This window comes from Struthio camelus, chromosome 2, assembly GCF_040807025.1.
Source record: "Struthio camelus isolate bStrCam1 chromosome 2, bStrCam1.hap1, whole genome shotgun sequence".
In the NCBI taxonomy this organism is placed as follows: domain Eukaryota; kingdom Metazoa; phylum Chordata; class Aves; order Struthioniformes; family Struthionidae; genus Struthio; species Struthio camelus.
Genome location: NC_090943.1, coordinates 71,357,832 through 71,381,171, shown reverse-complemented (window position 1 = coordinate 71,381,171; position 23,340 = coordinate 71,357,832). Strand labels below are relative to the sequence as shown.

Here is a 23,340-nt window from a genome sequence, read left to right as displayed (position 1 = left end):
ACCTCAGAGATTTTAAGACTGGAAGAAGCTATACAATGATCATATTCCTCCTCCACCTATAACACAAGGTGCTAAAATTTGATCCACTTAACTCTCTTTCTAGACATATTACCTGTGTGACGAATGCATATTTTTCAGAAATATGTAAGGTTTTGATATGAAGATGGAGAATCCATTGTTTCCTGAGATAATCTCAATTTGTTTTTGCCTGCTATTTTTTATTAGATCCTTCTACACTGGATTTTAAAAAGTCCTTTATTATCTGATAGTTTCTGCCTGCAGTGATACTCCATTCATATAACTTCTCATTCTTCTTTCTAATAACCTATTTGATCTCTTCAGGTTTCCTGTTTTCCAGTATTTTCTCCACTTGCTCCCCATCCTTTCAAAGATATGGACAGAATGAGTGGAGACAATAATTTGGTATCAGTCTTAGAGCCACTTCCATTTCTAGGGCAACTTGCTCTTCTTCTGTTTATATACTGAACAGCCTTATTAGCCATTTTTTTTCCTAGAAGAGAGAGTAAATTGGGGGGGGGGGGAGGGTTGTCTCTCTCTGTTGTATAATCTGGAAGAGATTCAAGTTAGGAATTAGATTTAGGAATTAGCACTGTAGCACTCTGCTGCTTGGCTGCACCTCTGACTATCATACCCTTGGAAGAGAAACATTAATGTGGTCCCTGATAGGTGACTCACCTGAATGAAGGAAAAATACTGTGACAGTAACAGCTAGTGAGTGTGAGTCAAAATTAATATTGCAAGATGAGATGTCTACTTCCTTGAATTGGTAATTGCTTAGCAAAGAAAATATAAGATTATGGTTGGCAGATAGTCTGCTTTTCCTGACTTAGTCTTGCTATAATGTTCAGAGCTCACAGTTTGTTTGAAATTGAAATGCAAGAATTCTACAAGTCAAATGACAACAGTTTTCAACTGTCCTATTACGAAAACTAATATAAAATATGCAAAAAATAAAACCTCAATAAAGAGCATTTAACCGAATAATCCTGGGGTTTCTCTATGGTCTAACAGAATTTTACTTGTGGATATGATGGTTTACAAGGCAGAAGCTCCTAAAAAGAAGCCCTACTGTTTTATAAGGAGATAGCACTCTGAAGCTCTCCAATAGGTTGACACAAATTATATGAGTTGGACAGGGTAATATTATCACTATATACAATACTATTTAAACTTTCCAGAAGAAAGCTTAAGTTTATTGGCCACCTGGATTGTTTATTGTCCTTGACTGTGGTTTTTGTTTCAAAGAGAACAAACTCCGTACACTTTTTAGTACTTAAAACATTGTGTTTGCATGTTCTAGGCACTACAGATAACAGTTTTCAGTACAAACGAATAACACAAGCAAAAACTTAAACCTTCATAACATCTTCTAGGGAAAAACGCAGCCTGACAGAGGAGGTCAGTGCAAGAGCTGCATGTTCTTTCAATCCTGTACCAACATTCAAAATAGAGCACAAATGTAACCAGCATCATGATTTTTACTGGCCCTCTCTAAGGACTTCATTTTATTGTAGAAACGCACCCGCGCAACCATGACTCTTTCAGGGTGAAGGAAGAAAAGTTATGTGACGAGTCTCTTGAAGTTTGGGGAGAATATCGCTGTTTTAGCAGTTAAGTACTGTACAGCACCTTCTTCATTCTGCAGCTGTTGAAAAATCTCAGAAACAATAATGTTTTTGTCTGCTGCACTTTTCTATGTTTTCAAAGAAGCAACATGACTTACCTTATGTTTAACTGCAAAGTATAAGTGCACTCTGTAACAAATAAATGTAAGCGGTGTAGGCTGGAGCCCTGGGACACATATTACTTATACATATCTTGTTGGTAACAGAACATAAATACTGCACTAAAGTCTCCATTTGTAATTTGTGCTGAACGTTTCCGAACATATGAAATATGAATTACATTTTGTAATGGCCCTTTGTGTTGAGGTCTAGTGGGAAAATATTGTTCTCCATGAGACAAAGTAAATGGCAATGATTCCTGAAGGGACTTGACTTTTGTACAAGAAAATACATTTAATCTGACATAGTTACTCTAATGATCTCTCATGTTATCTTTTATTGAACACAAAATGAAGTACAGCCATCAAAGTTTAGCATGCTACTGAGTGCACTATCATTAGATTACCAATACGGGGCTAAAAGGAATTACTCCAACAGAATTTACTTAGTTCTACACACTTTTAGGGACTCATAAGTTTAGTAGAATGGTCCGTGCCACCTGCTATGTAAAGGAGGAAGAGCAAAGCTCGCAGAATAAAATCTTAGAAACATTTACACCCAAAAGAAGTTAAAATCATTCTGCCCTTACGTGCATGAAGCATCAAGGGATCTCTTAAACTTTTCTTAAGAAGAGAAGGCTAAGAGGGGAGCTTATTGCTGTCTTCAGCTACCTACCAGGAGGTTAGAGCAAAAGCAGAGCCAGACCCTTCTTGGAGGTGTACACCAAAAGCACAAGGGGCAGAAGACATAAGCTGCAAGAAAGAAAATTTCAATATGATAGTAAGAAAAATATTTCACAGTGAGGTGTTCAAACATCAGAACAGACTGACCAGAGAGCATGTGGGATTTCCATCTTTGGGGATACTCAGAATTCAATGGGAAGGACCATACACAATCTGGTTACGCTTCCAAGTTAGAGCTCCCTTCAGAGTCAGTCCTGCTCTGACCAGAGGTTTTGACCACCAGAGGTCCTTTCCAATCTAAATTATTCTATGACTCGATGACCCTATTCTAGGTTTTATCATAATTATAATTGATCTATTATGTGAAACCACATCGCATGTGTATACTGGAGTATATTTGTCTGTGACAGATGTCCAGAAGATAAGTTGCACGCATATATAGCTCCATACGAAGAATACAAAAATTAATACTGTCTTATATTATAAATATTATTAGTAATACTTCTTTATGGCTGAAATCTGCTTTGAGCTAGTTACATAAGAATGAATCAGCTTCAGTGGAGGATTTTATCAGCCTATATTAGAATAACTGAAGGGACAATCAGACTTCTTATTATTTTGATATTCTTAATATACAAGTGATTGTTATACATGAACATTGTAACTATTTTACCATGTCTGCGATATCCCTTTCTTCATCTGATTGCTGTTCCTAATCTCAGCACAGGATGAGACAGCCCTGTGGAGAAATGCAAGGCAGAAGAATTATGACAAGTGTAAATGAAGCCTGCTGAAGCTACACTTTAGAGTCTTGTGTTTATTTTGTTCAGTTTGGTTTGGTTATCTTTCTCTTCAACGAGGTGATCAGATATTTTTCCTCTTTAATATTCTAGTTTGCAAAGCTTTTGCAAATAGCTTTTTTTTCATCCAGAAATATCAGTTCCAACATCAAAGCAAGCTCAGAGGAAGCCGTTGTGCACTCCACATTGATTTCAGTTAAACCAGCACAGAGAAAAAGTGTTCCTGATACTTGCAAAGGCCTTTTGCAAAAACCAGCATCACAAGTTTAACAGTACAGCATTTCCTTCTAGGCTTTTGATGCTTTGAAAAAGAATTTGTGCAACTATATAGCCTCCAGTGATGTTCACCAAAACATTAAAGATTAATCCGAGTTCTATCATAATACTGTAATACACAGCCCAGCAAAGATTTGTCAGTTTGATGTACGTTCCCATGCCTTCATGCACCTAGATTTATTTCATGCGTAGTAGTGCCAATGAATTATTTTAAATGTATAATGCTTGTTTTCATGATTATATCCTTTTAATGTCCTATATATACCCTAAGCTTTAACATTTCATGAGCATGGCTTTGGAGTGGAATTGGCTTTGTTTGGGTCTTCATTTTCATCCTAGAAGGTAAGGAAATACAGGATGGTGGCTAAAAAGTTTTCAAGCATAGAAAAGCTGTTCCTCATGCAAGACTGTATCCTCCTTAGCCTCGACTTTTTGAGAAGCGGGGAGCAGCTGAAAATTTGTCCTCGGTAGCCTGACTTAGCTTTTTGTAATAGTAGTTTTCTATTAGTTACTTTTCAAGGTGCTAAACAGTTTCAAAGGCTACGAAGAACACTGAAGGAAACTAGAGAGGAACAGGGAGCAGGTATGCTTGTTAAAGAAACACGGTCTTTTAGGAGATAACAGCTGTTACTTAATTCTGTTCTTACATACAATACTGTCTTGAGAAGATTAAGGAAAGACAGAAACCTTTGTATGTATACGGCAGCCCATTTCCACGACAAAGCTGCATTTATTCTTTTTTGTAATATTGCCTTTGACTCCTTATTTTATTTTAATATTGTTATTTCTTAATTTGAAGGCAAAGTGGGGGGAGTTGAATATTTTAAAAGGAAATTATTATATGGTATCCAGGTCATTTTTAAAAGAACCTCATTTAAAACTTGACTTATCTAGATGTTTCTTGGAAGACTTTTACTCATAAAACTGCTATTAATAATTCTCTGAACTTTTGATATAAATTACAATATCCGCTTTCTTTCATATTTCCTCCAAATCATATGTGCCAAGGACAGGGAAAAGAGGTTCTAGTTAAATAAAACTTTTAACACTGTTTAGTTATAGATCATTTCAAGCTCCAGTATGCTGCCCTTCAAATTTCATTGGGAATTTAGTGTTTATATTTAAGAAAGATGAACCTGAACTGAAGAAGGTACATGCTTGGATTGCTCCACAGAGCATGAAAGCTATATTGTGGCCTGTAAGCATACACCATGCCAAGTGATCCCTGCCCCTCGGCCAGGTAACACTGCATAGCCGGCACCTACCTCGCTAGCCCCCTTGGAAAGCAGACTGTTGCCCCTCATATACTGTTAAAGCACTTGGAGCCCTATCCGCCTTGGATCCTTCCTGCTAATTCACTGGCGCACCTGAACACATCATTTCCAAGGCTCACGTGCTTTGCATGTCACAGGCATGTGGTCAGAAACTCAAGATATCAAACAAATGCATGAGGCCAGCGAGCACCCAAAGAGCATCAAAGCTGAATTTCAGCAGTCTTACTCTTACAAAAGTCAATGAAGATGTCCTTCACATCTCCTTTGCTCCCCTGTCCCTACATTCACTTCACATAGACAATGAGAGTCTCGTTTCCCTTCCCTGCACATGCTCGAGGCCAGCAGAATCTCTTCACAGAAACACCATTAGTCACAGAAGATATATGTAGGCTGCCCCTAATCATCAGGAGGTTCATCCCACTTGCCAATCAGGTCTGTGGCTATCAACCACAAATCTCCAAGAGTAAGCACTCCTTTTTCCCCACCCATACCTCTCTCCCACTATAAATCCTGGAGCCGGCCCATCCATGCTATTTCTATTTTTGGAGCAAACTCTTTTGACACTGACCTGTATTTCTTCTACAGGACCACTGCCTCATAGCAAAAGTAATCCTTCAAGCAAAATCACTCCCAGAAGTGCCGTGTGGATGAACAAGAACCAGAGCTTGTGAGTGAAAAAGGAAGCGAGACAAACTCACAGCACAGACTCACCCTGAAGGAGCTCCTGGGGCTCATTCTGAGGCCTCGAACTGTGGAGCTATGTTATCACGGCACCTGTTCAATAGCTTCGTACCTAGTTTAGTGATACTTCCTCTGAATATTTCTCTAGTCGCTTACAATTTGCAGCTCAGAAGCTTCCCAAGCTAGAGGCGATATTTTTTGTGCTTAATAGCCCTTGCAGGATTTTTCTTCCATGAGTTTGTCTAACAGCTTCTTGAGTCTCTACAAACTTTTGGCACTTACAGCATCTTGTGGCAGTAAGTTCCACAAACAAACCTCAGCACCCACCCACTAACTGGTTGCAGTATTAATTTGAAAACTGTATAGTTTCTCTTCCTACATCAAGACAATGACCCATTTAATCCCATGGGCAACTCAAAAATGTTATTTTTGTATTTAATGAAATAAAACTGAATTTTAATAAACTGAGAATTTAGCAAATATTTAATGTTATTTGACAACCAAGAATCCTAATTAAAAGTGACACTTTTCTGTAACCCCAACAGTCAAACAACACAGACAGGAAAAGTTCACAGACAGGAAAGTTCATAGGAAGAGGTAACATATTTTAATAGATCCACTAATCTAATAATAATATCTCTATTTACAAATCTTTCTCTGCCAACTGAACTAATTAAACTGAATTAATTAAAAATTTTACAATGTAGGTCACTTTAAAATATGTTTTTGTATCATCAAATTTGCCTGTTATTTTGAAACCTGACACAATTTTCTATCAATAAAAAGAGAAGAGGCAACATATAAAAGAAAATCTTTTTGTACAATAAGTAAAACTAAGCCCACCTACCTTCCCAAAAGGCAAAAGAAAACTGAGAAGAGATCCACGGTGCCTTTCTGCTACAGAGATAACAAGAAACAATGTGATTCATCATATACTGTACAGCAAAAGTTTTCACAGATCTTGAAGCAGCACTTTGCCACAGGATCGCTATAGTATTCACCAGACTAATTGGTGTTTCTCAGCCTGGCCCAATTCAGCAGTCCCTCTTCTGGTCTGCAAAGCACATATACACTCAACTTGAGTTACACATCATATTATGTAACTCAGATTAAGCACATGTCTAAATCATTTGGGGCTTTGATTAGGCAACTAGTACAAAATAGCGAGCATTTTAATGCTAGAAGCAATTTTGAACAAAAAGGCTTGGAAGTAAGAATTCCAGCAAGAAAACATGCGCGAAAATTGATACCACTAAATAAGAAAACATAATACAGCACTAATAAAATAATTCTACTATGTTTTATATGAAGACAAAATCAGCAATACAATATAAGAAATTAATAAACAAGTAATTAAAAAACCATTTAATTAGATATGGTGGATTTGGTATTAAGAAATTTAAACAACTGCCACAGATACTAAGCAACTATCCGTGAAGGTTTTATTACAATCTAGCTTAAGGACAAAAACATATAGTTTTCTGTCCATCAGTAGCAACAGAAATCCCCATAACTGTTACAAATCCATTGCAGGAGGTGATAGACCTTGCAAATCTTGATGAATAGTCAGAAGTATAACACTTTGGGACTTTGTTTTAAATGCAGAAGAAAAATATTTATCAATGTTTTGAGTTCATGTCCTTATTTTTAACAGTAACTAAAGAGAGCATTAAGTAGTATCAGCTGAATTTAAAAATTAAATCAGCAATTCTGTACAATTTTCATATAGCTTTCCAAGGCATTGCTTGGAGAGCAATAGCTGATGCTAATTTTAATAGCTACTGGAACTGTAAGCAAAATGATGGAGACAGAGCAAAAATCACTCTTGTACAGATATTTTCAAAGGGCAGGTGGAATGATCTGAATAAACACAGGCTAATAAGTTTGATGTTGATATCAAGTACAATAATATGGTCATTGATGTGTGAGTCACTAAGGGACTAAAGAGCAGAAATATAGTGGAAACAGATCACTGAGACAGGACAAGTCTGCCTCACTTCAGTCAGCAGTACTGCACGGTCGTGCCAGCAAGAATCCAACTTTCCTCGCTTTGGAAAACTTTTCCAGCATAGCATGGCAGTCAAAAATCCCCAAGTGATCAAACAAAATAGCCCTAGAACAAAGCAACCTAGAAAGAGCCAGCGTGGTTTTTTTTTTGGGGGGGGGAAAAAGAAATCTCATTGGGCTTGGCTGGTTCTCAGTGACCCTTTGCATATGGAAAGCTATGTGCTGCGTGTTGCTGAAGTAGTGCGTAGCAAGGATGATGCACTGCTCAGACTATGCAACTGTCAGTTGACCCATGGAAGAGTGGCGACAATATAAAACAAATTAAATATCAGCATGAGCAAAGAGATTTCATTTGCGCATTAATAAAATCTTCATTTTTAACCCTCATCAGTTTCACAGAAATCAAAGCTTCTGATATAAAATATCGCAGATGCAGGGAACTTTGTTATAGAACATAGTTGGGGCCACTGGCTATTTGAAAATATCTAACCTTTCTACAAAGGTGCTACATTTCTTTCCCTCTGAATGCTAAAAACTGGACTAATGGCAGCTGTACTTACAAATGGAAAGATTTTATGTGAAAACAGCTCAAATATGTTCTTTGTTCAAATATGCAAAAGACAATGCAAAGTGATGCACTGTGGTCCTATATGTAAGTCTTACCAGGTTCTGTAGCTGTGAAGTTTTGAATGTTCTTTCAAAATAATGAGATTAATACCTTCCTGCAACACTTCCTCTTGTAGTATTTTTATTTTAACTAAAACAAAAGTTAGACTGACTTAAAATTACAATCAAATTATTTGGAGGTGCTCTTTTTTGGTGATGGAAAACTTTTTTCAGAAGTAGAATTTGGCTCAAGAAACCAGTCTGAGCTGTCCAGCAAGATATTTGTAATGTCTACCTGCTCTGCAATTAAATTAGGCATGTGGGTCAGGGGGTTCAGTTCAATGACAGGAGTGCTCAACAGAGTAAGAACTTGCTTATCCTGAGTGATAAATATGTATTCCGACCCACTGTTGTCTAGCAAAACACACAGAGGATGGATAACATTGCATGTAAATGCCTAATGACAAGTGCCAGGATTAATGTGACTAAGCTTTGCAGTGAGATAGACCTACTTGCTGCATATTCTGCTAATGGATCAAAAGAAGAATTGTACTTGTACAAGGAGTTACAGCAGAGGTTAATGCATCTGGTAGAGAAACTGTAGATTCCAATCTCCTAACAACAGCTCACAGGAAAAACTCCCTCTCTGACCACTCCTAGGACAATTATATTTAAAATCTAATTGCTGGTATTTGCTTTAGTTCAAAATATAACATAACTGGCTACATTCTGTGCAAGCAGCTTACTGTTCAGCAGAAATATGACTCATTTTATTAGTTGTATCTCATAAAATCCAGTGATAACTATACCTGTGCATGTCAAAGTAGGACAAAGTTTTATTTTAAGATTTGACTTGTTCATAAGAAACCTTCAAATTTGAGAAGTTTGTTTCATTTGTGTTTACCAGAGATGGATTCCTCAATCTTTTACTGTAAATAAATATGCAAAGGTGTGTATTCAGTTTGTTTCAGCCTAATTTTTATTCAAGCAATGATCCATCTTAATGCGAGAGAACATTTGTTACATTTAAAATTTATTGCCGTATTCTTTGTGGGAAGTGCAACCCTACTAAGAACAAATCATTCTCAGCATTGTGCCAGATATTTCTGCTTTTTTTCCCTTTCTCTATATAAAGGTATGGTGTGAAGGTATGACATTCTACCATGGCTATGCACTGCAGTCTCAGGATGGGTGGACAGACCTTGTCACCCTTCTGGAAGGAGGAAGAGCTTCTGGTTACCTGTGGGACAAGGAATCTCCTCTGCTTCCCAGTCTGCTTCTGAGAGGTCTCTGGGGAGCAAGCCTGGATATGCTGTGTTTCTAAAGATGGGACTGTCCAGAATACACAGTACTGTGGCCTCATGAACTAGCTAACAGAGCAACATAGTTTATGGCTAGCCTGAGAAGTCATGCCTCTGCGAGCTCTACGTGGCCTAAACACTTTTGGTGAGGGCCATTCAACTGCTCTCTTTGTCCCTTTGGGCATGATGTCTTTTTGGCATGATGCTTCCAGGTTTCTCACATTCTGATTTCTCAGTCAGTGCTGACTTTAGCTACCGTTTATTTGATCATGCCTTCCAGTCTGTTCCCTTCGGCTTCAAGACCCCCCCCCCCACACTCCCCGGCTCATGATTCTCTATCCAGACTCCTCTGTCTTGGCATTTAGCAGCTACCTGGGTTCACAGTTGGTATTTGCTGGCACAAATGAACTTCTGCATTACTCCATGACTACTGTTGCAGAGTCTTACTGGGAGTTCATATGACTAAAGAAAGATCATGTTGCTTTGTGGTTTGATAACACTTGCACATTGCTAGAGCTGTCTAACAAGTGGCAGCTGCCAACTCCGCAGCAGACGAATGGAAGCCGTGCTCTCCAAAGAGGAGTGTCATCTATTACTTTCAGTTTCTTCAGCCTCTTTCAAACCACATATGCCTGAAACCCAGCTAGCAGAGGGGACAGAGGAAAGAGCCACGTATTAGGTAACTGAGGTTGCTAGTCACAATGTAATTTAAATAGTCCTGCAAGCCCCAGTATGAGCAGGTTAGTCTACTGCTTCCCTATATGGAGCAGGATGCATGGACAAATGGCTGTGCTTAGTCAGGTAGCATTACAAAAATTAATTCTGCAAGCAGGCCCAATGTCATTGCTTACACTGACGGCAACAGCTACAAAACAAATAGTAAACATCTGCAGAAAGAGTCTTCAGTTATTACCGTGGAGGATTCCTCTTTCACAGCATCCACAATGTGATCTGATCTCTTATGTTACACGACCACGCATATTTCTCTGCGTACACAAGGAAGGCTGTGCAAGGGGTCTTTCCAGCCGTAAGAACGTCTGCAGTGTTTCAGACCAAAGGCCCATTTCACTCAGCATCTTTCCTCTTACTGTGGCCATTAATGGATGCTTAAGAGAAAGCATCAAAGACAAGCATGGAGTAGCATCTCCCTGCAGTATTTCACCCCTGCTTCCGACAGTTTGCAGAAAAAAGCTATTTAATCTCTTCTTGTATAGAAATTATTCCATACTTCAGATCTCATTCTTATCACTCTTCTCTGCACATTTTCTAGTTTTATTATGTCCTTGTTTTTTGATGGAGGGGACCAGAACTGTACACAATATCCCTAGGCACGCCAGTGTTTTATATAATGACATGATAACACTTTCTGTTTTGTTCTCTGTCTCTGTCCCAATACTTCCTACTTTTTTATTTCTCTTTTTGATAATAGCTAAGTACTGAGCAGATGTTTCCAGAAATCTGTCCACAAATTCCTTTTCTCACTAATATGTGTTTAAAAAATGAGCAACAAACCCAGAAAAACAAAAACACTGGAAGAGTTAATTGGGTCTAATTATACATGTGTAGATCTTCTCTTAATCCAAAGAATAAGAAAAGGAAAGCCTTGCACAATACAGTTCATAAAACACAAGAGAGCTAAAATTCTTTCTGGAATATTTTTCTAGCCATTCATTAAGGTAGGATGAATTCATTATATCCATCTACCAATCTCTAAGTCTTGAATATTCAAGCTGTCATTCTAGATGTTTCATGTGCACTGCCCTCTGTGTGCTTCCTGCTCACACTATGAGCTTACTGAAGTGAAATGGTCCAATTAAGCAAGAAAGCCTCTTATGTTCCGTGCACACGTATTATTGCGGGTGTTGGTATTAACTTCACACTTATAACTTTCCGCTATAGAAATACTTGCAACCTTTTCTTGAGAAATCCAACATTTCTACCGTTCATGATAGACCTTCTTTGTAGAATGGGTATTTGGAGTAGGCAAGACGCTTTTGAAGTATTTAGTTAATGCAATTAGATTCAGATTTGTTCTGAATACTGGTTCTGGACACAACTCACTCTTCCCTTCATCAACTCTGGAGGCATAAGAGAGTCTCTATGCTCCTTCAGGAAGCATATGGAGGCACAGAATAACGGGGATCAGGATATGTGGCTGAATGGGAATAACCAATGCCCTGACTTGCTCAGGGCTTGGAGCTCGCCTGCATCTCCCGATACTCCCTGCAGCCAGTGGGAGGGCGCCTCGAGGTAGGCAGCTGCTTTCCTCTCTGCCCCTAAAACTCCTTGCTATAGCTTACTGCTCCTTCTTAACCTTTCTCCCATACTCAATGTGTAGTAACAAGAGTAGCAGGAGAACCAGCCCTATACCTTCATATTGAGTCAATATCCCACCAGTTCTGTGGGATATGGTGAAAGCATAACTCCTTGGAGTTTGCAGCCCTCTAACTTCCTTTGAAATGCTTTTCTCATTATTACCTTAGTGTCCAGGCTAGATCCACGCAAATGTGAATGTGGCTATGACTTGCGTAAGAAATGGCTCCAGATGTTCACATGTGTATACGCATGCAGCCCATAAAGCAATAGCACAGCTGAGCCTTCATAGTCCAAGTAGTGGTAGAGGAGGCTGTTCACCATGGTGAACAGCAGACAACTAACAGGGAAGGAAAGACCACTCCCTTCTGATAAAATCACTTACATCTCAAGACCAAGCATGAAGTAGGGCCCCAGCTGCTTCTATTCTTGTGTGCCCACTATGGTCCCAATATCAGAGCATGGCACCCCTTTGACCTAAAGCTGTAGCAGATCACCACAACCATAATTCAGCTCCTCAGGACACAGTTCCACTGAAAAAAAAAGGCAAAACAAAACAAAATGAAGAAAATGCTCCTTGTAACCCTTTTACCAGCTGTCCTCTGACTCAAGCTGCCAAATAGACTTTGTTTCTAGGAAGGGGTGAGTGTATTGCAGGAAACTGCACAATACCCTCGCTGCTGAAATTACAGAGCATCTGTTACCTGCTGAGATTCACCCATAGGGCTTGAAATTGAACAACGTGATTCTTAAAGCTCTTTTCTTACAGCTGAGGGTCTTCATAGGCAGTAGTGCTGTCATGAAGACCCAAAGAGCAGCTTGCATTCAGCTCCATTAAAAAAAAAGAAAGTTACTTAAGCTATGGGGTCTCCTCTATTTGCCGACAATCTATTTCTCAGTCCTTTCCCTTCTTCCGTCTGGCTGACGCTGAGCAGAAATCAAGCTCAGAGTCTTTGACAAACTGTAGGGTGTACCAGTCCACAAGTTTCACTGAGGAAATGGCAGGATTCATCTCCGGGGATGATGGTGACTCCAAGCTCCTGCCGAGCCAACAGCTCTCAGGGCTGCCATAGCAGCACTCACAGTTCTTGGGAAATGTCCCGTCATGGTCATGGAGCACTTGCAGAGCTCTGTCTCATGGCCTTCCTCCTCTCCAAGGGCAGGAGGAGGCCAGTGGCAGCCATGATTGGAGCAGGGGACGATGCAAAGCGGCTTCAGGGCCTGTTTTCACCACAGAGGGGGACATGTTCTTCCCCTTGGCCCTTCTTGCCAGTCAGGAGCACAAAGAGCTGTTTTCCTTTAAGCAGCACCATCATCTGTCCCTGCTTTTGCCCAGCCTTTGCATGAGGTTGGGATTAACAGCACCACACATGGGAGAAAAGGGAAGCAATTATAGTTAGGATCCCACTCCCCTAATCTTCTCCTTACCCCATTGCCTCCACAAATAGGGTGTTCTGGGCAGAAGACTCACACGCTGCCCATTGCCTGAACATTTCCTGTTCAGATTTTGCTATTGATAAGAAATTTCTGTGGTTAGATAAAACAGAGTTTTCAATGTTATTACTTAACTTTTCCTTTCCAAAAAAGCTGAGCAATTGAAGACAGGGCAAAACAAATGTTACAGTTGCCTTTTCAAATGAAATTCCAAACATTTTTTTCTACGCTTTGATCATATAACATTTTGTATGAGAACACTGAGGGATTTTATCCTGGTAGGACGCAGCCCTATGCAATTCGCGGGATGGGACTCTACTGAGAAAATGGCAAATTTATGTTCAAAGTAAGCTGGGGCGATGCACAAAGGAGGATTGTAAGGTTCAGAAATAGTAAGGAAAATACATGAAATCACTTGGTTTTACTCCTAGTCCACTTTACTACTTAATGCACCCAGCTGTTAATTGAAATTTACTGTTCATCATTTGCAGAGTCTCTTAATACACATCTTTCATTATGCAGATAACTTAGCTGTACATGCATGCCCAAGAAAGCTTCCTTTGTTAAAATGGTGACATCATTTTCTTCTTTTACAACTGTGTTATTATTTCATTATGAAGATACTCTCAGTTTTATAAAACACCAACCACTCTTGCTTGCTGCCTGGATGCTTTGACAATTAAAAAAATAAATAAAACAAAAAATGAATGTACTTAGTTCATGTTTTCTGCTAAAAAGCAGCTCTTAACCGCTGTGTATGTCTCTCCTGATACCTCCACCTGTCTCATAAAAAGTCTATCCAAACAAAACCCATTTTTTCACCTAGACAAATAAAATTGGACTAGGAGAGCTATCCAGAGCACGTTATTTCACTTAGAAAGTATCTCACCTCCCTCTATAGTTTATAAATGGGAAGCAAGCAATAATAACTCTAGTAAAGCATTTAGGAGAAAGAAAAAGCCTTTTAGATTAGGCTCAAGCCACGAGTCTGAAAGGGTCAATATCAAAATCTGAGATCTACTTGAGAGGCAAAAATATGCACTGAAGGTGCATATGAAGGAGCCTCATGTAACTTCCACAGAATAGTTGTTCCAGCATTTACGTAACGTTTGGGTTCAAAGAAACATTATCAAAGTGTGTATGCTAGCTGCCTTATTGGGGTTTGTGCTAACATATTTAACTTTGCAAGCAAACAGAAGAGGAGCGCTCACAAGTCATGGAACGCTGGAAGGGAATACACCATCTTAGTGTTCTTTTTCTGATTTTAAGGTCAAGTTTCTGCAATTGTTCCCTGTCATTACATTCACCCTGGATATAAAAGTGAATGGATCAGAAGATGAGCTAGCCCAGGAGACCTGTTTTGTCTTGAGGCCTCCAAAGCATCCTAAACCACAATACAGAGGCACCATAGTCCAAGTTGGGGCACCTGGAGATATGAGAGCATGTGCAAATCTCAACCTTAACTTTTAAAAAGTTCATTTCTCTCTCTCATATGATGGCAAATGAATTCAAAATGTGTCCTCAGTTCACCCTAAAGTTTCCAAAACTACAGTGTAGATAAACCCCAAATTCTTTTATCCAGCCCCTCATTTTTAAGCTGAACTTATTATTTCTGAGCCAATTAACTTATTTATTTTTTAGATTTCTGTTTCTAAAGTCACAGAGACTTCAGCTAAGGGTTAGCAATGAGACTCTGGGAGTTGCCTAGAAACCTCCCCAAAGCAGATGCAGCAGTAGCAGGAGGATTCAAGGCATCTCCCAGAAAATAGGAGGGATGGTGGAGGGCAAATATGTGACTTGTCCTTTTCTCTTTCTCTACCAGACTGTCCCTAGAAGTGAGATCACACAACAGTTTCCTTCATGTAACCCAGTGCACCTTCTCAGACATCTAGAATGGATTCTGCTACAGTACTCAGGGGGATGACCCACAGTGTCACTGATTGCAAATGCTCTCAGAGCTCTGGGGGAAAAAAAAAACAAAACAAAACAATTATATGCCTGTAATTAAATCCAAGGTAAACAACTCTGTTTAATAAAAAAATAGAAAACTCAGATTTTCTCTCAAAGAAATAAGACCCTTTTAAAAATTACTTAATTTCCATTTTGTTTTGAATGCCATTATTTCCATTTATTTGACCAGTGAAATTTTATTGTCAGAATTAGACTATCTTTGCCAAACTTTTCACTTAAATTAAATGCAATTTTTGACCTTTGAAAAATCTCAACCATTTCTATTTATCTATTTTGAAATCTGTGGTGGTGCCTAACAGCTCTAGTCACACTGTGCTAGGCATTGTGCCTACTCATAATAAATAACAATCCCTTTCCCATATCTGCTTTCCATTTCCTTCTCTGCCACTCCCATGCCTGTGATTAACACAGCAAGGGAACCTACTAGGACTGTCTAGCACTCTCAGCCAGTGAGAAGGGTGATGAGAGAAGCAAACTATCCAAGCTTCTCCTTACCGTTCAGCTTCAAATAAGCAACAAGATTTGCTGGAAACCTCGAAAGGAGGGAAGAAAAATATAACTAGTAGAAACTTGACAGAAAAATCTCTAAATTTGTTTCTGCAGTAAAGAACGACTCCATAAAATATAGCATGCATGAAGCCAGTCCAGCTCTTTGGAAGAGAAAACACACTCAGGCTTGACTTGGCCAAACAGAGAGAAGGAATTGCTAAGAAAACCACACCATAATGACAATATTTATCACTGTAGATTGGGCCCAGAGGACCTGATGTCAAGCTGAAGTTTAGGCTTCAAGACTCATCAGTCCTTGTGTATGCCAGACACCAACCCATACCAAAACCAGATGATAATCTGTCAAACGGTTTAAGGCATAGCTAGCTTTTAGGACAATGTTGGAATGATATCCACTGCTGGAGAGCCCAGCAGGTCCCAGAGCCTTTGTCATTTACTGACAATCTTCTAGATTTTGATCTTTCCAAGACAGAAGAGGACACTCCCAGAAGAGGGAATGTCTAGGTCAGCGATACAAATAAAACTGCTGGACAAGGAAACCAGAAGAATTTATCCACAAAGAAGTGTTACCCAAAGGAGACAGTAGCCCTCAGCTACTTTAAAGACTACACTTAGACTCTTAACAAAAGAGTCTGTATTTGGGCAAAAAAAATTAGGAGGCAGAAGTGGGGGAAGACTGAGGTTGCTGTAGTGTTAATTAATTACATACAGTTTTATTAGTATTCTCTATATACTTGTATTCAGTGACGTTAGACAAATCAGCATGTTCTAGCCTTCCATATTATGAATAAACAGAAGATTTTTGATGAACTGAGCAATCTCTTTATAAGATGGGGAAGACTTAGGGAAAATTGTCCCAACTGAGGGAAATGGCAGAATTAGGGAAATCTGATGTGAGGGAGCTCTTTCAGGAGCTCTCTGAGTCCTGAGAGGCATCTCAGAGATTAATACAACTTGCCTCAGCATACAATATGCTTTATTAAATTCAGATGACTGGAAGGAGAAAATGTGCTTTTTGATACCTGCGTTCACCCAAAGAAATGTTTTAGAAAAGGGACAGCAGCAAAATTTAAAGGAATCAAAGTAAAACTGGCCATCCTATATATGTAAAACTCTCATGAGCCTGCCAAAAATAAGACGCATTTTTCCTTGCATTTCCTTAGTTGAAAGCAAATTCCCTAAGCATAGCTTGAAAATGTGAAATGGTTAAGAACTCCATTATCATTCATGCTTCAGCAGCTTCATTACGTACACAGGCCCAGTCTTATACAGGCTAAAAGAGCAATCCTGATCCATGCTGCATGCCATCTATAACGTAGCCTTGCTGAAATACCCATACCACTAACATCTGTCTTGTGCAATGTTAAAAAGAAAAAAAAAAGGTAGAGATTCCCATAGATAAAATGCACATGAGGTGGACAAAAAAGGAAAATACGAAAACCTATGACAGTCAAATTTTATTAATGGCTTGACCATATGCATTCAGGGCATAATTAACTATTCACAGGTGAAATTAGCAGATAGGAGTGTCTGTCGTGAGCAAATTGAATAGACCTTGATTATATCAATAGTTTTCAACCAGTATCTCCTGGTTATCAAACTATCAAATAAATTTGTCCACTCTCTCTCTTTCTGGGAGGAGAGGGTTAGGAGGGAGGGAGAACTTTAATTATCCGGCCACGGTATATGGCAGGTCATTAATAAACCCTAGTTATCTGGCTGCAGGTTTTATAGTTTTACTGTTATCTATCTTTTATCTAAATAAACATTTGGGAAATGTCCTTAAAATTACTCGAGATACTTTGCCCCTTCTCCAATAGATATTTGAAAATGAAACTTTGCTGGATTTTACTATACAATACATGGCGTCACCTCAAAGACTCCCACCTTCTTCCTCCTACCACTATAATGGAATTATAGAGTTTGGCTGCACATACATTGATGGATCTAACCAACCTGCAAATGCAGATAAGGGTAAAATCACTTGATGGGTTAGTTCTCCTTAATGTATATTTACTCAGCCTTTATGTTATGTATGCATTTTTTACTTTCATGCCACATACATCAATGACAAATGTAAGAATTGAAAAGCCAGTAATAACATAAAAGAACAGCATTTTTTTCTCTATGGTGCAATTGCTAGAGACACTATCTTTTCATTTGAATAAAGAATAGTAGGAAATTAACATTTTTTAGGTCCTCATCCTGATTCTGTTCCAAGTAAATCCAATTTCTAAACTCGTATTGACTTTTTCTGCAATACAACAGTGGTTTCCAGGAACAAAAGCCTTACATTTCATTTACATCATACTTTTTAACATACAATAAATAAGTATTATCGCATAAAGAAATACAAATGTCTATGATGTATACCTTTATATAAGCTAAATATGTAAATAGCTCATTAAAGATGTTTCTTTTGAATATAAAAAATTATAAATACACTTTCCCACCTGACTATTTTCAATATTTTCTTATGTCTACAGAATACAACATAAATTTTATGATTTTTTAATTATCTATTTTCTTTTTTATTGACATTCAGAAATCTGAAAATCATAGCATTTGATTAATTAAGAAAGCTCTTGGTTAACCAATAACTGAAGAGGGGATAGAAATTCCAGTATACTGTCTCATATGATTTTTCATAATTCTGGGAATATTTTACTATAACCTTTACATTCCAAAAAAAAAGGAACAAATATAGAGCATCAGGTTGGTGGAAAGCAACTTTATTTCCATTTTCAAAAACTCTAAGCCTGAAGAACTTAACTTATATTGCACATTTCACTGGTGGAATTAATAATTGTGGTGAATAGTCTGCATGTGACCAGGAGCAAACTGATGTAGGACACATAGCTAAGAAATGAAAGGAAAGCTGATGTAGAAAAGTCCTTTCAGATGTCACTAGGAATTACCAAAAAAACCCACTAAGTTAATGCAGCATTAGACAGAGGAGAAAAAAGGATAGTGGGACCTTTTTATTTTCTCACATTGTCAACGCTGCAGTTCCTTTCAATTCCATATGACTATTCTTGATTTAAAAAGTAAAAGCATGGATGAACGAGTGAAGACTCTCCCTGGCCTGTTGTAGCGGGTGTTGCATGGAGTCCACATGATCTTGGCAGGAGCAGAAGAGGTGCTCTTCTTGGAGAGCCACACTTCGTTTTTGAAGTAGAATACAGAAGAGGGTTTATACATGTTTTCCAGCTGCTATGTGACGATTCATATTTAACATCTAAACTCCAGTCAAGTTTAAGTAAAGTAGTAAATATGTTATGTGAGATGGTGTAGAGCAGATTCGTGTAGTATCATTCAAATCAAAGGAACGGTCAGCTTGTGAAGACTTAACACTTTGGGTTTCTTTTTATCTAAAGAGTGTAAACACACAGAAATTTGAAAAAGTATATAATGATCACAAAAGAAAAAAAAAGGAAAAAAAAATCCTCCAGTAAGGTAATACGTAACACATTACTTTCGAATTTGAAGGAGTAAGTTTCCAGTCAGATATAACAATATTATAATTCTACTTAGTTGAGGAAAGTTATTCACATCCCTTTACATTTTCAAAAGCAATCAATCTGAACCACAGCTTTAAATAGCAATTATATCAAGGGATTCATTCTCATATCAGTTTTACTGATTTTATCTTGGTATTATTTTTATATTTTCTGTATTTATTGTATTTTATAAGCAAAGCTTTTCTTCTTCTACAATTATAGTTGCTCCATTTTCCATACATTGGGCTTTGTTGGTGATATAATTAAAAAGTGGTGCTTTGCACAGGCAGTATTGCACGTGGTGAAAAATGGTAGCTATTTCCACACTTCACAGATCCAGCTGCTATAAGCATTAAAAATTACTTAAAACACAAATTTATCGCATTGTGATTACAATGGATTATGTTGTTATATATTAATTAAATTGTAAATTGCCGTTTTAAATTAAAATACAGCTTATTAGGAAAGGCAAGAGAATAATAAGGGATGAAGTAATGTTTCATGTAATTGCCAAAATAAAATAAAAAATCTGACGAGAGAGAGGAAAAAAGTATGTTCCAGACAACTACCTCTGGTGAAAAATTGTCCTGGAGCTGTTGATGGACTGTATGCTTCAGCTTCTTCAGTGAAGAATAGCCTTTACCCTCAGAACTCAATGACTTTTTTGTAGCAAAATAATAATGATAATAGCAATAATAATAATCCTGAAAATGAACTATTTGCAGATTAAAGATTGTTTTTACTAATATGTTATTTTCCCGTATTATACAGTGAAAGGCTACACAGGAAAGCTGAGTTCCATCTCTATATGAAAACAGCACCAGGGGCTGGCACTTAAAGTAATGTAGGCAGTAGGGAAGATTTTAGGAAAAGTGGGAGAAAAAAACCAGTGCGTGCAAAAGAACATGCTCGAATGACATTTTCCCCTGCCAATGATATCATATACACTCTGTGTACATGAACATACACAACATGACACAACATAAGTCAATAAAATTCAGGAACAGTGTCAATGAACGATGTTCCTTTTTGTCAGGAAGCGTAAAAATGGGCAACTAGATTAAGACCAAATATGACCATATTTCTATACAACTTTAAGAAAGATGAGGGAGGAGAACCAGGACTGCCAGATATTAAATAACCTAATGGAAGAGATATAGGCAGGATGTTGTAATTAGTTAGGAATGGATCAAGCTGTGCTAGTGAAGGAGTGGCTTTCTAGGCTTAAATTGTAGAGTTAAATAAGGCAAAGATGTTAACTATATGAATAAACATCATATACTCCGCAAGGTTTTGAATTCCATGCCTGTCTAGAGAACATATAACATTGGGGTTATACTACAGACAACCCACCAGGATGTTCATTGAATATAATGTTATGGAAGATTAAGGAGGCATCAAAGAGAAAAAGCCCAGAACCAGTGAGTTCACTTACCCCTCTGTAAACTGGGTAGTTTTTACACAGTAGCATGATGTGCACTAAATTCTTGGACAGCAGGAATGACTGGTTCCTCGAGCAGTTAGTTAGAGAACACACAAGAGTTAAAAAGGCCACAGTGTAATAGTAAGCACAGTATATTCACTTTCAACATCCTATGGGAATGGACAAGCCCCAAAATTCCAGTACATAAAAATGAAAAGGCTTTTAAAAACAAATTTAAAACAAGCATCTAAAAAGATGAACGTTTGCAAAAAGGTATGAATGCTGTTCAGAAGAGACCGTATTAGAATTCTGGAGTCAAAGGAAGCACTTATGGAAAAAATATCCACAACTTTAAAAGCACTAACAGTTGCTAGCAACTGAGCTGGCGAGGCTAGGGAGGCTAAAAATGGCATCCTTCCAAAAGAGGTCATATCCTAATGAAGAAAAGGGAAAAGATATAAACTCCAGCAAATCAAACGTAAAATTATAATAAGGCAGGCCATAAATCACTTTGTGGAACAGTGTGCTAGAGATATAAAAAACTACTAATACTATTTTTTTTCAAGTACATCAGAAGCAAGAAGCCTGTTAGAGAGCCTGAAAGTACTCAGACGTTCTCAGGTAAACAGAAGCACTTAAGAATAATATGGCCATGGCAGGCTGTAAACTGAATAAACTGAATTTGTTGTTTTGCTCACCAGAAAAGCAGTTAGGGAAATCCCTGCCTGAAATGAGCTTTCTTAGGCTTAGGAAAAGCCTAAGAAAGGCTTTAGGAAAAGTTTGAAAAAAATTGCCTCAAATCTGAACTGTCAATAGAACAGTGTTTAGAAGAAATTAGCAAAATCAGCTGCGAGAAGACACAAGCCCTGGGTGATACTCTCTGGCAATTGTTCTAGTCCAGAGTTAAATGGGGAAAATATGCACAGATTTTGTCTGTTAAAAAAGAAGAGAAAGGCACCAGTTTTCTTACTGACAAACTACATTGCCTATCCAGCCTAATCATACTGGCAGCAGTCTAATTCAGCCCTCCTCCCTTTCTTTGGCCTGGACATTTGGCCTAGGAAGCCATGCTTCTTCAACAGTCTTTCTAGCCAAAGCGTGCATTAGTCACTGTTTTGTGATAGGGTCATCCATAGCCCTTTGGTGGTAAGACCTTTAAGCTATGGTCTGAAGTCTGAGGCCTCAAGAGAAAGGAGAGTAGAGCCAAGGTGCAGGTGTTACTGATGTGGCTCTCCATATCAAATGCATTTGCAAAGGCAAAGGCAGCAAGCTAACCCCTGCTGGTGTCTGCAAACACACAGCACAGTATGCTGTTGTCCTTCCAAGAGCCTGAATCCCAAAACCGAAGTAGCGATTGGACATGTGCACATGAGGATACCCAAGCTAGATTCTGCGTTCCAGAAGGACTGTTTGGAGAAGAGCTGAGAAGAGACACAGAAGAAAGGTTTTAGATATACACATACCTATTTATATACACAGTCATGCATATATATGGCAATGGTAAAAGAGCCAGAGTAAAAGAGCTAGCTACATATGATAGAAAGGAACTAGTACTAGGCTTGTGGCCTTTGCAGTTCTGCCATAACTTACAAATTTATTTTGTCTGAGGAGAAAGGACAAAGGGGATGAGAAGACTTGGTCATGTCAGCTGTATGAGACATGTCAGACTCTGACTCTGCACACTGAGTGGTAAGTGGTGGAAAAGCATTCCTCAGTTCCAGTGTGGGATACTGCCTTTACTGTTGGAGGGATTTCATAACACTCAGTTAATGAGGTAGCCTTACTTTGCAATGAGATCTTTTCTCCTTGAAGTGGTTTCTCACAAAGCTGAGAGGTTATGTCTCCATTAAATTAACCATGCCGTAATCTCAGCCCGTCACCTGCCAGTAAGCAGCTTTTGGAAGGTCCAGTTAAAGTCATTCAAATAGTGAAAGACTTGTGCTCCAGTCCAATTTAAACATTGCTCAAGGTTCTGATAGGAGTCCAATGTGAGCCCTTGAAAACTTGCTCCTGGTGATATCTTTCCAAGAAGATGGCTTTCTGAGTGGACAATACCTCAGGCAGCACCAGACGGGAAATCCTTCCTACTGGTCTTCTCGCTCTCTCAGTCCAAATTTTTGCCCAGAGCTGTTCCTGAGTTTCCTGATCATCTGTGGCAGAATGTCAATGCCCTCATGTGTTTCATAGCCAGACCCGATGAGTCACCCACTGCATGTGCAAAGAACTCTCTCTTTCCACTGACTCAAGAAACTTCCATTTATATAATCTCCCCTGTCTTTTTCATGGTTAGCTGAAACCTCCTGGAGCCCCACAATCTCTACTTAGGGTGAGTCTAGCCAGATGATTATGCCAGAATATGCAGAAACTCCTAGCAACATAGGCTTATTCAGAGCTCAGCCTACCTCAGGAAGATCACTAACAGCAGCTCAACACCAGATGTCTCTAAGGAGGTACTTGCAAAACTAGCCATTCATGTATTACTATTACTTGCAAAACTAGTCCTTCAAGCAGTAAACAATCACAAAGGTGTCTAGGCTTAATGCTGTGTTCAGTCAAGCAGGTTGCTCTAAGATCCAGGGACTGTCTGGGTTCCCTATAATGTGGCTATGCATCTGGTGAAAAAAGAAAGAAAGAAAAAAAACAAATCAAAATCAAAAAGAAAAAGCGGATATTTGAAAGAAACTGATACTATCTGAGATGTGGCTGTCCTTACAGATATTCATCAGCTGCTTTCCTTCCCTCTCCCTCAGAGTCCTTGTACATTAATGGGAGTTGACAGAAAACTGAGAAGCATATGATGTACACTGTCCTGTAGA

The 23,340-nt window shown here is 38.6% G+C and overlaps 1 long non-coding RNA gene across 1 annotated transcript in view; it reads right to left on the bottom strand.

Annotated features, from left to right (window-relative positions):
* LOC104145278 (uncharacterized) overlaps positions 1-23,340 on the bottom strand; it is a 114,179-nt gene that overhangs the window by 21,702 nt on the left and 69,137 nt on the right. Inside the window, exons 4-6 of the long non-coding RNA XR_011139821.1 lie at positions 6,307-6,356; positions 3,102-3,167; positions 2,421-2,497 (exon numbers count right to left, since the gene is read on the bottom strand). This is a non-coding gene — a long non-coding RNA (uncharacterized lncRNA). The remainder of the gene's footprint in view (positions 1-2,420; positions 2,498-3,101; positions 3,168-6,306; positions 6,357-23,340) is intronic.